General features: G+C 42.5%; 1 protein-coding gene across 1 annotated transcript in view; it reads right to left on the bottom strand.

The window, feature by feature from the left end:
• Window positions 1-8,329: 8,329 nt before the first annotated feature.
• Window positions 8,330-13,657, bottom strand: part of DTD1 (D-aminoacyl-tRNA deacylase 1) — a 174,478-nt gene continuing 169,150 nt past the window's right edge. The window contains exon 6 of the mRNA XM_028112993.2: window positions 8,330-8,902. The gene's annotated coding sequence lies outside the window, so the exon portion shown is untranslated. The remainder of the gene's footprint in view (window positions 8,903-13,657) is intronic.

A 13,657-nucleotide genomic window follows, 5' to 3' on the forward strand; every position in this document is an offset into this window, starting at 1 on the left:
CTCTGTGCCTGGCTCAGATGAGAGACAAGACCCTTGAGACCGAAGCCCATTTCCTCTGAACACCATTCTAAATGGTCCAGAACTTGGGAGTATTGGTGTTGCCCTCAGGATACCACCCGAGTTTTACTGAATAACCTGCTAATGGACAACAAGAAGACTCAGATGGAAAAGACTTGTGAGGTCTTGAATGGGCATCATATACAGATATTAAATCTTCCTTGAGGTTCCCAGAAATACTCCATATTCCCTGTTTGTTCTCTAGATACACTGCTCTATAAGCTGTCTACTGTTGCCTTAGAATCCCCTACATGTCCCAGACCACTGACTAACCTGCCCTGGAAGTCCACCTCCAAAGTCATTTCTTGGGATGCTCTGGAATACTAGCTCAGCTATCCTGTAAGGCCCTTGTTGTGCCCTGTACTGAAGCACTCACCACTGTGCTCTGTCTCCATCTGCCTGTCTGTCTTCTCAGCGGTTACATTTGTCTGTGTGTGCTCAGCAACTAGCACAGTAGTTGACATAGATTGCTGAGTGAATGAATGAATGAAATTAATGAATGAACAAATGAACAAGCAAATGAACAAACTAATTTATAAGGCCCAAGAGTCAGGAGCCATAGGTTTAGGCTGTGGCCCTGTCACTATTTCTTTGCTCTCAAGCAAGTCAGTTTCCTCTCGGTGAACTCATCTACACAATGGTGATTCTTCCCTGGTTATAGCACAGAATTGTTCCAGCACAGGGGTCATATCTGCAGAAACATCAAAGAGATGTGGATCCTACTAACTGTTTCACCCGGGCCACTAAAGATACCTCACCTGCAGATCCCCCCAACTGGTCCAGGGGTGCCCTAATGCTCTACACACCTCATTTGCAGACCCTTCCCCTGTGACCAGCTCCCTGTGTGTGTTACCAAGAGCAACAAGTACAAGCCTCTGCAGACAGCCAGTGATCATGCACAGAAGGCTGGCCAATTCTGTGGGATCAGGAGAAATCACCCAAACTCAGTGTTCAGCACTACCCTCAGAAAGCAGATGGGAGGCTCTCAGCACCTGGTCTGGTTATCTGGTTTGTTGGGATACAACTGTTCATAGATGTCTTTTATCATCCTTTGTATTTCTGTGCTATTAGTTGCGAGGTCCCCTCTTTCATTTCTGATTTTATTTATTTGAGTCCTCTTGTTTTTTTTAAGTTTAAAGATTTGTCAATATTGTTTATCTTTCAAAAAACCAGCTCTGAGTTTCATTGATCTTTTCCATTGTTTTTCTGGTCTCTGTTTCATTTATTTCTGTTCTGATCTTTGCTATTTCCTTTGTTTCTGCTAACTTTAGGCTTAGTTTGTTCTTTTTCTACCAAGACTGAATCATGAAGAAATAAAAAAATCTGAAGAGACCAATTACTAGTAAGGAGATTTAATCAGTAATCAAAGACCTCCCCCCAAAAAAGGCTCAGGACCTGATGGCTTTGCTGGTGAATTCTACCAAACATTTAAATAAGAATTCATAACACTCCTTCTCATACTCTTCCAAAAATTGAAGAGGAGGGAGTCAGATTATGAGGCCAGCATTACCCTGATAACAAAGCCAGACAAGGACACTACAAGAAAAGAAAATTACAGGCCAATGTCCCTGATGAATATAGGGGCCCCTGGGTGGCTTAGTCGGTTTGGTGTCCGGCTCTTGATTTCAGTTCAGGTCATAATCTCAGGGTTGTGGGATTGAGCCCCTCATTGGGCTCTGCACTCAGCAAGGTGTCTGCTAGAGATTCTCTCTCTCCCTCTCCCACTGCCCCTCCCCACCATGCTCACATGCTCTCTCTCTCTCTCAAATAAATAAATCTTTAAAAGAAAGAAAGGTGCTCAACATCACTAGACATCAAGGAAATGCAAATCAAACCACAATGCGGTATCACCTCATACCTGTTAGTGTCGCTGTTACCAAAAATACAAGATATAGCAAGTGTTGGTGAGGATGTGGAGGAAAGGGAACCTTTGTGCACTATTGGCAGGGATATAAATTGGATCAGCCATTATAGAAAAGAGTATGAAGGTTCCTCAAAAAATTTAAAAATAGAACTACCACGTGATCCACCAATCGTACTTCTGGATATATAAACGAAGGAAACAAAATCAGTATCTTAAAGAGATACCAGCACTCCCATATTCACAGCAGCATAATTCACAATAGCCAAGATATGGAAACTACCTAGATGTCTACTGATTGACAAATGGATAAATAAAATGTAGTATTTGAAATTTATTTGTCACATGTGACTAGGTGGCTACTGTATTGGACATTGTTAAGTCTAAAAGTTCTGATATCCTGGATAGAAACCAAGAGACTTGAGGACACATGGATGCCATCATCACTTCCTCTAAAGTGAGCTTTAGAAGAGGAAGAAGGTCCAGTCCTTCTCTGGCCTGCAACACCAGGACAGTGAGCACTTGAAACGCAGGACCTCACTGGGAACTTCAAAGTAAAAGGGGAGAAGGGTGCTCAGGTTAAACTGTTAAATAACATACATGACATAGGAAGGACTAGGAGAGAAAAGTCCCCATAATTTTCCAAAGAAATTCACTCCGAGCTGGCAACAGCCCCCATGACTTCGATCTCAGCACACAGGGGCAGTTGAGGGGGCTGCACATTTCACTAGGAAGGAAACCCTGACACGGGCGGCTGGGCCACGGCAGCGGGGCCTGGGAGGGGGGTTGGGGGGGGAGGCTGGAAGACTTAGAAACAGCTGTGGGAGAAGACCTCCTAGAGGGAAGGAGCTAGGGAACCCACATCCAGCCCTCATTGTCTCAGTCCCCAGAGCACCTGCAGATGCAGTCCCTGCTCCAAACCTGACAAGAAGCCAGAAGCAAGCGCACAAGGGTCAGCCTCAAGGAAGAGCAGAGAAGGGCAGAGGAGGGGTCTGGACAAGCTAACAGGAAGTAATGCATCAGAGATGGAATGAGTGGCAAGGAAAGGGGGGTGACAACGACGTGAGAGACACAGGGTATGAGGAGGGCACCTTTACGATGTCACAGCAGCAGCAGTCCAGTGGGGCCTGCCATCCTGGCTCTGAACCTGGACTCCACTACCTGCTGACAGACTGATTTCGGTTAAGTTCCTGATGGGCAACAATTCTCATGGTCTCTGGTGTTTCTGTACATCCTGTGAGCACAGGTGTTGGCTGTCTCTGCTTGGGGACTATGCTTCTGAGCATGTTTAAGTAGCAAAGAGCTTTGGAAGAGACAGAGTATGTCTCTCTCCCGAGGCATTATAAAAGATTAGAGTTTTCTGGATCCTTTTGTAGCATGACCCGCTGTGTGGGAGGTGTCACCTGGCCCTCTGTGTCATCTGTGGAAGCTGGAGCGCAGGGACTGGCACAAATGCTGACACCAGCTCCTACTAGTGCTGTGAGCAAGAAAGCTCAGCCCTGTCACAGACTGGGGTCTCATGCGTGCTGCCAGCCCCCAGGAGACTTCGTGTGGCGGGCTAGCTCAGTTACTCTGGAAATAGGGCAAGGTCTGAAATTCTTCACAGCCCTTGACAGCTCACTTTTCTGAGTCTCAATTTCCTCAACTGTAAAATGGGAACAACAGAAAGGCTGTGGGAATGACAAGCATTGATACATAAAGGGCTTAGAATAGCTTTCAGCCCTGGATACATGCTTAAATTAAGATAGTTATTTTAGGGGCGCCTGGGTGGCTCAGTCAGTGAAGCAGCTGCCTTCAGTTCAGGTCATGATCCCGGGGTCCTGGGATCAAACCCTGCATCAGGCTCCTTGCTCAGTGGGAAGTCTGCTTCTCCCTCTCCCTGCTGCTCCCCCTGTTTGTGCTCTCTCACTCTCTCTTGCTGTCTCTGTCAAATAAGTAAATAAAATCTTTTTTTAAAAAAAGTTATTTTATCTACTCCTGTAGGCCAAATGTTTCAAACCTCAAAAAAGCAAAAGAAACATAAAAGGGGACAAGCCCACGGTGGATGAAGAGACAGACTTACTAGGGTCTCTGAATGAACTGAAGCTTCAAAAGTCCTGAAATAATTTACAGATGCGATTATAGAAGACTACTCATAACTCCGAAAAATAATCTTCTGAAAAGAAAACAGGGGAGAGAAAACAAAAAATGCCAAAAATCCCAGTTTTAAGAAATGGATTCTGGACACAGCAGACAGGCCAGTGAGATGCAGATTCCTGAAAACATTCTAGAATTGATGATGAAACAGATGGTCTGTAAGCCTGTGGTAAAAAACACAGTGAACACTGGAAGCCTGCATGAGCCCACAAGTAACATGCTGTGCTGTACTAATATTTTTTCTGAGAGGATTATCAGGTTAACCACCAAAATACCGTGAAAATAGTATAGCATGATTTCCGCAAGAATGGGCAATGTGGGATGGAGGAATAGGCTTCGAATGAGAATATAAAGAAGGCAGCTACTGACCTGAAAGATTTCTAATGGAGTGCCAACTCTATCCTGTGCATTGGGGTTAGCCTAGACTTGGGCAAAGGTACAGAAAACACGTCTGGAGATGGCATAAACCTGGAAGAGCAAGCATGCCATTTGAAATATTTCCACAGTCCGGAAGCACAGCCTAGCCCAACAGAAACAGAATTCAGTTCTTCGCTGGGGTTCTTTGCAAGCCAGACAGTGGCTAAGGGAAGTAAACCTGGGATTTCAGTTGCCTAGAGGCCTGGGGAGCCCCAGGCCAGAGGTGGGATGCAGCTCCTGAAAGAAAGCAGCTTTGGCCACACTGAGCCGCATCAGCACAGGGATGTGGCCTGACACCCCGAGCAGATGCCACCATGAGCCATCGTGTCCAGTGCCTTGTGTACATCTCTTGCTTAACCCTTACAACCCAGGTGTACAGATGGAGGATGAAGTTCAGAGAGCTGAAAGAACAGACACACTGTGCCAAGACCATGGGACACCTCCGCCGCATAGCCAGGATGCAACCCCAAGTCTGGGCCACCCCTTGGCCTGTTGAGACGTCCACACCACTGTCCAGTGGCCTCGGTCACCCCTCACCAGCAGAGCTGCACCCAGTCCCCCAGGTCACTCTCAAGGCCAGGTCACATGAGAAACTGCAGAACTAGAGCAAATCAGGCTGAAGAAGAAGGAGAAAGACGTGATGAAGACTAAATGCATGATCACGCCTTACCAGACCTCTGCAGGGCATGTTCCTGCTCCTCACTCCCCACTTGCCTCGGTCCACGTCCCTCCATGTGCCCCGTCTGCCTGAATCCGGCCCCACCAGCCTGCTGGCAGGTGCCTGAGCCCCCGCTTCACTCACACCTTGAGACACTGCACCTGAAGGCCTGCCCCCCTCCATGGCACGCCACTTTCAATTGGCCAACTCTGCCTCGTCCGTCCTTCAGACCTCAGCTCCCTCCAGAGACTGCTGCATTGGACTGGGGCCTGGGCCGAGCCCACCCACTGCTGCAGGGTGACCATCTGCTGAATGTCCTTCAATAGACACCCCAGTACATCTCCTGCTTGATGACAGAGCCTCTCATGCACTAACCCTTGGGGAAGATTAAAAAACAAGCAAAGTTATTTTAAGGGCCCCTACAAATATGAATTATCTTATCAAAAATTAATTTAACAAATCTAAAATACCATCACTAATACTTTTGTGATAGGAATTTATTAGGTTTTGGTTTCCAGACCTCTACAAAGTTAATGCACAATTGTCTGTCCCCCAGAAGAGAATAAAGACATCAGCAGCAACGGAGAGAGGCAATCTCGCCTCAAAACCTGGATTTTCCACCTTCTTCTCAGGTATAATCAATGGGAGGCTCTACCTTTGATACTATTCCATGTCTTCTGAAATGAGGTTAACTCTACTCCTAAAAGATCTGAATCAGTTAATGAATTGCAAATTAACAATTCTGACAGTGCCTGGCTGAAAAAGGGAAGGGAATCTGACAAACCAGTTTGACAGAAAAGATCACCTCTCTGGCTTTGGAGTGACTAAAATGACAACATGTCAGAGGAAAGGGTGTGTTTGTGGAACCGTTTGTTCCCTACAATCAAACTACCACTTTATCTGGAGGCATGCACCCAGCTCTTCAGGATGCAGCTTGGTAGAGAAAATGCCTTCCTGAGGACCACCAACCATGAAGTGATGCTATGTCCAGCCCCAGAAGGTGCCTTTCTTTGGTCTATGTTTTGTATCTCCCAAGAGCTTGGTCTCCTATGAAGTAAACCATGAAAGACAAATGAAAACAGACCCTGCTGCACAGTGTTATTGGACAATGCTCTGTTTAAAGTACAGGCCTGCAGTCTGCCAAACCTTCTCAGAGAAGCCATACATGGGACGATTCTCCTCTCCCATTCCCATTCAAACGATGTTTTAATGGACAATAAAGAGCAAGCTTAAAAATAAACAGCAAGCAGCAGCTGGAGATGTTAGGAGGGTGTAAAGACTGAGTTTTATACTCTGCAAGTAGAACTGCACCCCAAATCTTTTAGCCATGAGTCCCCCAGTAAGGGTAGAAATGATCTTCCATAAGAGCGAAGGGGTAGGAGAAGGCAGAATTAACTGCCTCTTGGATGCAGCTGTGGATGTCATGGGGTTTCTTCTTGAGCTTTCATTATTATTTCACAACCTTGCCCCGTGGTTAGATCTGACCCTGTTGAGCCAGTCTTTAGTGTACATGCTGCTGCTTCTGTTTCTAGGAGTTTCTAGGCCTTCAATATGATGGAAAAGCTTTCTTCAATCCAATGCTACAAAAGTAGCAACCATATTCTGACATTTACCAGGTTTACTGCAAACCGTGAGGAAGGATTTTTAAATTAAATAAAATTCTCCACACACATAAGCATGCTCAGAACTTCTGCCCAAACGCTAAATGCTCCTAACATTGCCATCCCCTTTTGAATCACATTGGAAAGCTTTACCTTGTATCAAGCCAGCATCTGTGTTCATGCAACTTATACCCATGGCTCCTCTTTTGTTCCTGACCCAAGTGTCTTGTCCATATCTTTCAAATATTCAGTTTTGTTTCTCCCCTTCAGTCCTTCATGGTTTTCAGATCCTTCAGCCAACTGCCCACATGACTCCGCTCATGCCCCAATTTGTCTATGTCCCTTTAAAATGGGATCCAGGAACTGGATTGTGGGCTATGAGAGTCTTTATCATTTTACCACTATGCAGACATCAAACACATTAGCTCTTCTTTCTATGCCATTCTCATGACCAATTAGCACAAGGGCAGGCTGCAGCTGTTCAGTAAGCATTAATTGGTGGTGATAAAATGTTGTGGCAGAGAAATGTCTGACAAATGTGTTCAGCAAGTCCATGACCCTACAGCCAAGTTTACAAAACTGTAGTATGGAGTAACTTTACAGTGAATTTCAATTCATCCTATAAAAGCCTACACAGATAATTCAAACAGGAGAGCCTCTTGGACCTCACTGCCCATACAGCTGGAGAAGCTGACTGGGGATTTGCATCTGGAATGTAATGATTTCAAATCCAGAGGCTCATGCTATCATGGATTATCCCAAACCATCTGTATTGGTTCAGAGAAAGGCCGTCTGGCAAAACCCTTTCCAATTCCATATTCCAAGTACTTGAATGTACATTGGAGGTATAATTTGAGCTTTTTTTCTTTTTCTCGTATTTTCTATGTTTTTACTTGAAGTAGACAACTGGGTCAGATGAGACAGACCCAGAAGTTATTATAAAGGTCACAGATAGAGTTTCAGCATACAAAAATGCCAAATAAAGATGTCTCCTTTATAGTTAGGCAAGAAGTATTTCAAGAGAGGATAATTCTGTTTGTATAAGCATTAAAATATTATGGATGTTATATGTCTATATTATATATGGTAACACATATGTAACTACTAACATCATATAATGTCTAAAAATGACCACTATGGTTGTGCCACTAATAGATTAAAATTAACTGAGAAACTCTTTGGCAGAATGTGGTTCCTTCTTCACATAACTGTGAAGATATTGGATTTATGGACAACCATTTATCTCCTGGAAAAGGGGCATCTGTACAGTCCAACATTCTGAGACCTTTTTTGAACCTCCCAAAGGTAAATAAATCAGGGATGGCAGCCACACTCGGTCTCGGTCATTGGGCCATTCCAAAACTGGATTACCTTTCCATGTATACTCCCCTTTCCTGCCATCTCATGTCCAAGTAAAATGTCATCAACTATAAATTACCAGTGATAGGCTCTGACCATGGAATCAGAGATCTGTGTAGGCCACTGAGGGAAGACCTCTTGCAAGAGGGTTATTTGAAAAGAAGTACAGATTATACCCAGAGTGGGGTCAGACACATTGTATTTCTATAGACAAAATCATTAAGCAGAAACACAGCAGGATTTGTTTAATAATAAAGTGGTTTGTTGGGGTTTAGGATTTTATTATTTCTTTTTAGAAAAATGAGAAAATTTACAAGATGCAAAGGTCTTACACAATACATTATCACCGATATTTGTTCTCTTTACACCCTAACCCGGGCCCTGGCTTAGCTAGTGTTGGGAAGAACATGGACAGCGTGAATGCAGTTGAGACCCATCATGGACACATGTGAAGGGAGGACTCGGTGACAAATGATGTTGGGCCAGCCTGTTTCAAAAGCAAGCCAAGAAATCACAGGAACCAGCAGTCTTTGCATGGGGGAAGCATAGGTGTATGCCCTGCTGCCATGTGCATGGGGTGCAAGCCCTGCACTGCCAGCACCCACTTCTGCTATTAGACCACAGCAACAACAGAAAACGGTGTCGTTCCTTTGGTGTTGTTGTTTTGTTCTGCTTTGTTTCTGCAGGGCTACTCGGGGTCCCAATTTCTTATTTCTGTCTTTTCATGATTCAGTTCCAGATTCTTAAAGCAGTGTAGGTACTCAGCATCTTTCATGAATTTTTCAGGATCCAGTTCTGCCCAATGATAATGCACTACAAAGAACAAAGATAAGACACATTACAGGAGAAGGTCCCAAAATATGCCCTCAAATCTTATTTAAAAAATATAACCAAGCCTAAAGAAACAGCTAAAGATATCCTTTCAGTTCAGACAATGACAACAGCATGACAGTATTTCACTTTACTATGAACAATGTGCCATGTTGTCATGTACAAATCCAAACACCTTCTCACCCAAGTCTCCAATTTATCAGAACCTCATTCTTAGAGCTCAAAGGGACACTAGATATCTGGGAATTAACTCACTTCTTAATGGCCTTTGGATCAAAGAGAAATGAGAAAATATTTTAAAGTGAATGTAAATGAAAAGGCAACATATCACCCTCTGTGATATGCACCTAAGGCAGTACGTAGAGGGAAATTCATAGCATTCAAAGCTTATTATTAGGGGGAAAAAAAGCTATCACATCAATAATCTGAGTTTCCACGTTAAGAAACTGAAAGAATAAAAGCAGAATAAAACCCAAAGCAAGGAGAAGAAGAAAAAAAAGACTAGAGCAGAAACTAATGACATTTCAAACAAAAACAAAAAATAAACGGAAAGACCAATACAGTTGATAAACCTCTTGCCGGACTTACCAAGAGAAAAGAAGACATAAGTTATGAATATCAGGAATCAAAGAGGCAACATCAGTATGTTTTATAGACATTAAAAGGATAAAAAAGGATATGTCACAAACAACTTCATTCCCACAAATTAGACAACACAGATGAAATAGACAAATTTCTTGAAAAAAAGATACAAAACTCTCATTTCCAAATCCTTTCAACCAAGAGGGAGGCAGAGGGGAACTTAAATAAAGCATAGGAACAGGGAATAAACTAAACACTTGCTTTTGAGGTATTTTTAATACTGTTCAAAGGATGGTAGGTTCTTCAGTATAAAATCTCCAAGTGTCTCAAGTTTCCCTCTGTAATTCTGAGGCTACAAGAAAAATAACTGGTCTTGCCAAGATTTGTGAGGCAGGCAATTGACATCCAAGAATTTAACTAAACCCCAAACTTAATACAGCAGTTTCTATTCCCTGAGATCTAAATTCTAATTGGGTGAACTTCAGTAAAAGCACAAGATTCTGATAATAGTAGGTTGCAAAGTGATACCACATCTGTGAATATACTTCTGGATGCACCCAGCATGGGCTGCATTCTTAGAAAAGGGTTGTACTGTGAGCAGATGCCTCACAGAATTAACAGCCTTCCATTCCTGCACCCAGCTTGATACAGAGGTCCATGGGCCCACGCTAGAAAGGCTAATTATAACTGCAGCTATGTTCTCCAGTCCTATACAGACCCACACAAGGGACTGAAAATTTCCCCAAGGCCTATCCTCATGCTCTAAAACCCACCAGTCACAGTCCTATACTACTTCTTAAGAGAGATCTCAAAGACCACAAGGGGATAGGGATTCCGTAACATAATTCCTGGGAACCATATTGCTTCCATTTTTAAGTCAGGAAAAACAATCCATATATTCCTATATTTTAATCATGATGTTAACCCAAATCTAGACACCTGGGCTGTATTAATGCCTCTTTCCTCATCTGCAATATTAATAACTAAAATCCTGAAACTGGATCTCACATTGACCTTTGGGGAACTTCATTTTCTTGGTGCAGATTAAAACCTTTGTTTTGAACTTAAAATGAGCTTTGGGATCCTGCTGTAATATATTATTCTTTTACATTTACTTCAAATAAATATTCTACATGTTTCAAAGCTTTGAGATAATAAATTTATGCTTCCAATGTTTGATGTGCAGATGGAAATGATAAGGTTTGCTGAAGAAGAATAAATGACCTGGAAAATGTTCACAATATTCCATTAGATGATAAAAGCAGTGACATTATATACACAGTCTGTCTTTAACTATGTAAAATTAGAAAAAGAGATATAGAATTATCTGATTAGAGAAAATGTTATAAAAGCATTATGTTAATAATGATTATCCTCTATGAAATCGCAGGTGACTTTTATTTTTTTTTTGAGCATTTTGGCATTTTAAACAAATTTCTGTGATGAATGAGCATTAATTCTGTAATACAAAATAGCTGTCAAAAGAAATTTTATGAGAAAGACAATTTAGAAATTCCAATTCCCTACCAGAGAATCACAGAACTAGAAGGGATTCTGAGAGTTTTCATCCCAGGAGTTCTCAGAGTTTACAGTAAACCACTCAGGCCCAGGGACTTCATAATGCACTTAACCTGAAGGGTTTAAACTAAGAATTCCTTCAGAATTAACCATTCTAATATTGGGATATGCAAAGGCACAGCTCATCATAATATCAACAGTAATAACATGAGTATATGCAAACAATGAATCATGGAACACTACATCAAAAACTTATGATGTAATGTAGGTGATTAACATAATAATAAAAAAAAGAAAAAGAAAAATAACATGAGTGATGAGCTCCCAAACTACATGCAAGAGCCTTGTGGCCAACAGGAGACACTGTTCCACCTGAAAGCCACTGCCTCACCATGATACATGGATTGGTCAAAGAGATGCTGCTTTTCATTTCCAATCTCATGGTAACAAATGTTCCTTCTCATTTTCTTAAACATAACCGTGGAAAAACCTAGGGGTCAGGATGCTGGCTGTCAGGTGGGTGTGGCTGGAGATCATAACACTCACAAGGTCTAAAGCAGGAAAGGCGAGAGGAGCTATCTGTGAGGTCCACCTGCCAGGTCACAAGCACTGAGCAGAAGTCATGTGAAGCGGACAAACAGAGGATACTGCACAAAAGGGTGTCAAAATTTAGAAGCCCTGGAGGAAGGGCAATGTGCCTCCCAGTGAGGGCTATTGAGAGGATGGCATCTACTTCCAAGTGTCTTTTTCTGATGTCCCTGCAAGTCAGGTGAGCCATCTGAGGGTGGACATGACCTGCAGCCCAGACACACCTGATAGGCAGCAGTAAGTGCCTGAGATAACATAGCACCACAATTTCACAGCCTTATGGAAAGAAGTTTCTGGAGTGGTTCCCTTTTATTGCCTGCAAATATCAGGAGCAGGAGGGAATAGTCCAGCACCAGAAGAAAGGAATAACTCAACAGCCTGTTTGAGTCTCTCAAAGATGCTGATTTCCAGCTGATCTGCTTCTGACTTCAGGCCATTCAAACAACCACAAGATGTAAGTGCCTGAGTTAAGATACACAGACCACAGACCTGCTCTCCAAACCACTGTCAAAAGAATCCAGCTTTTATGTATTTATTTCAGGCCACAGCTAGGAATCTAATTCGAATTCACTTACTGAATTCGAAAAGAAAGGCTGTTCTATGAGAAAACATGAGTGTCTGAGAAGTCCATGTTATAAGAGAAGGATTCGCTCTGACTTAGCATTTGTAGAGATTCCAGTGAACTGAACTGTCAAGTGAAGAATCTCTGCCTTTACACAAGGGCAAATGGGCCTGACTTGGTGATGAGAACATGGGGACAGTGATTCAATTTCCTGATTAAGACAGAAAATTTTAGGCACCTGGGTGTCTCAGTCGGTTAAGCATCTGAATCTTGATTTCAGCTCAGGTCTTGATCTCAGGAGTGTGAGTTCAAGCCCCAGCATGGAGCCTACTTAAAAAGAGAAGAGAATGAGAGAAGAAAAAAGAGGGAGGGAGGGAGGGAGGGAGGGAAGGAATGAAGGAAGGAAGGAACGAAGGAAGGAACGAAGGGAGGAACGAAGGGAGGGAGGGAGGAGAGAGACAGGAAAGCTTGGTGTGGTGTGCTAAAGGAAAAAACTTCAACAGCAATTAGTTTTTATTTTTGGCTTAACTTCTACGCTATCCCATTGCTCACGTATATTTGTATGTATTTAATCAAGCCAGTCTTACAGCACTGAACTGTTTTTGTCCAAATGAAATTTCTGCAATGACAGGCTTGTTCTGTGTCAGCACCATCCAATATGGCAACCACTAGCCAAATGTGGCTACTGTGACTAAGGAAATGAATTTTAAATTTTGTTTAATTTTAATTAATTTATGCTTAAATATCCACATACAGGTAGCACCTACTGTATTAAATGGCATACTTCTAGGTTATCTGTAAGCTTAGCTCAATGCTTTAGCAATAAAGAGAATCACTAACTATGGCCAGCTTCTTGGCTATTTATTTTCTAATAAATGAAACTGAGGTAGAAGCCTAGGCACTTGGAAATCCAACCCTACTGCTGGCAAAGTAACATAATGTACCTACTCTGTATCAGCCTCCTGTATAATAACAAAACCCAGAACAACATTAAGGTTTGGGAATAGTAACCACCTCCAGGTTAGAAGAGAGAATGGGGCAGAAAATAATTTTTGAAGAAATACTGCTTAAAATTTCCCAAATGTATCAAAAGACAAACATTTACAGGTTCAAGAAGCTCAGAAGACCCAAAGCAGTCATCAGAGTGAAACTCAAGATGTGATACAGATGTTGGAATTATCAGACAAGGGAAAATAAATGCGATTAATATGTTAAGGGCTCTAATGGGTAAAGCAGACAATATGTAAGAACAGATGGGTAATACAGCAGAGAGATGGAAACTCCAAGAAAGAATCAAAAGGAAATGCTAGAAATAAAAAACACCATAACAGAAAGAATGCCTTTGATGGACTCATCAGTAGACTGAGCACAGCCAAAGAATCAGTGGGCTTGAAAACTGGTTATTGCAAACTTCCAAACTGAAATGCAAAGAGAGAAAAGAATGGGGGGAAAAGGGATGTGGGGCAATTGCAAAAGATATAACATAC

Source organism: Eumetopias jubatus, unplaced genomic scaffold (genome assembly GCF_037043125.1).
Source record: "Eumetopias jubatus isolate StellerSeaLion01/CBP00866 unplaced genomic scaffold, mEumJub1_p1.0 scaffold_9, whole genome shotgun sequence".
Classification (NCBI taxonomy): domain Eukaryota; kingdom Metazoa; phylum Chordata; class Mammalia; order Carnivora; family Otariidae; genus Eumetopias; species Eumetopias jubatus.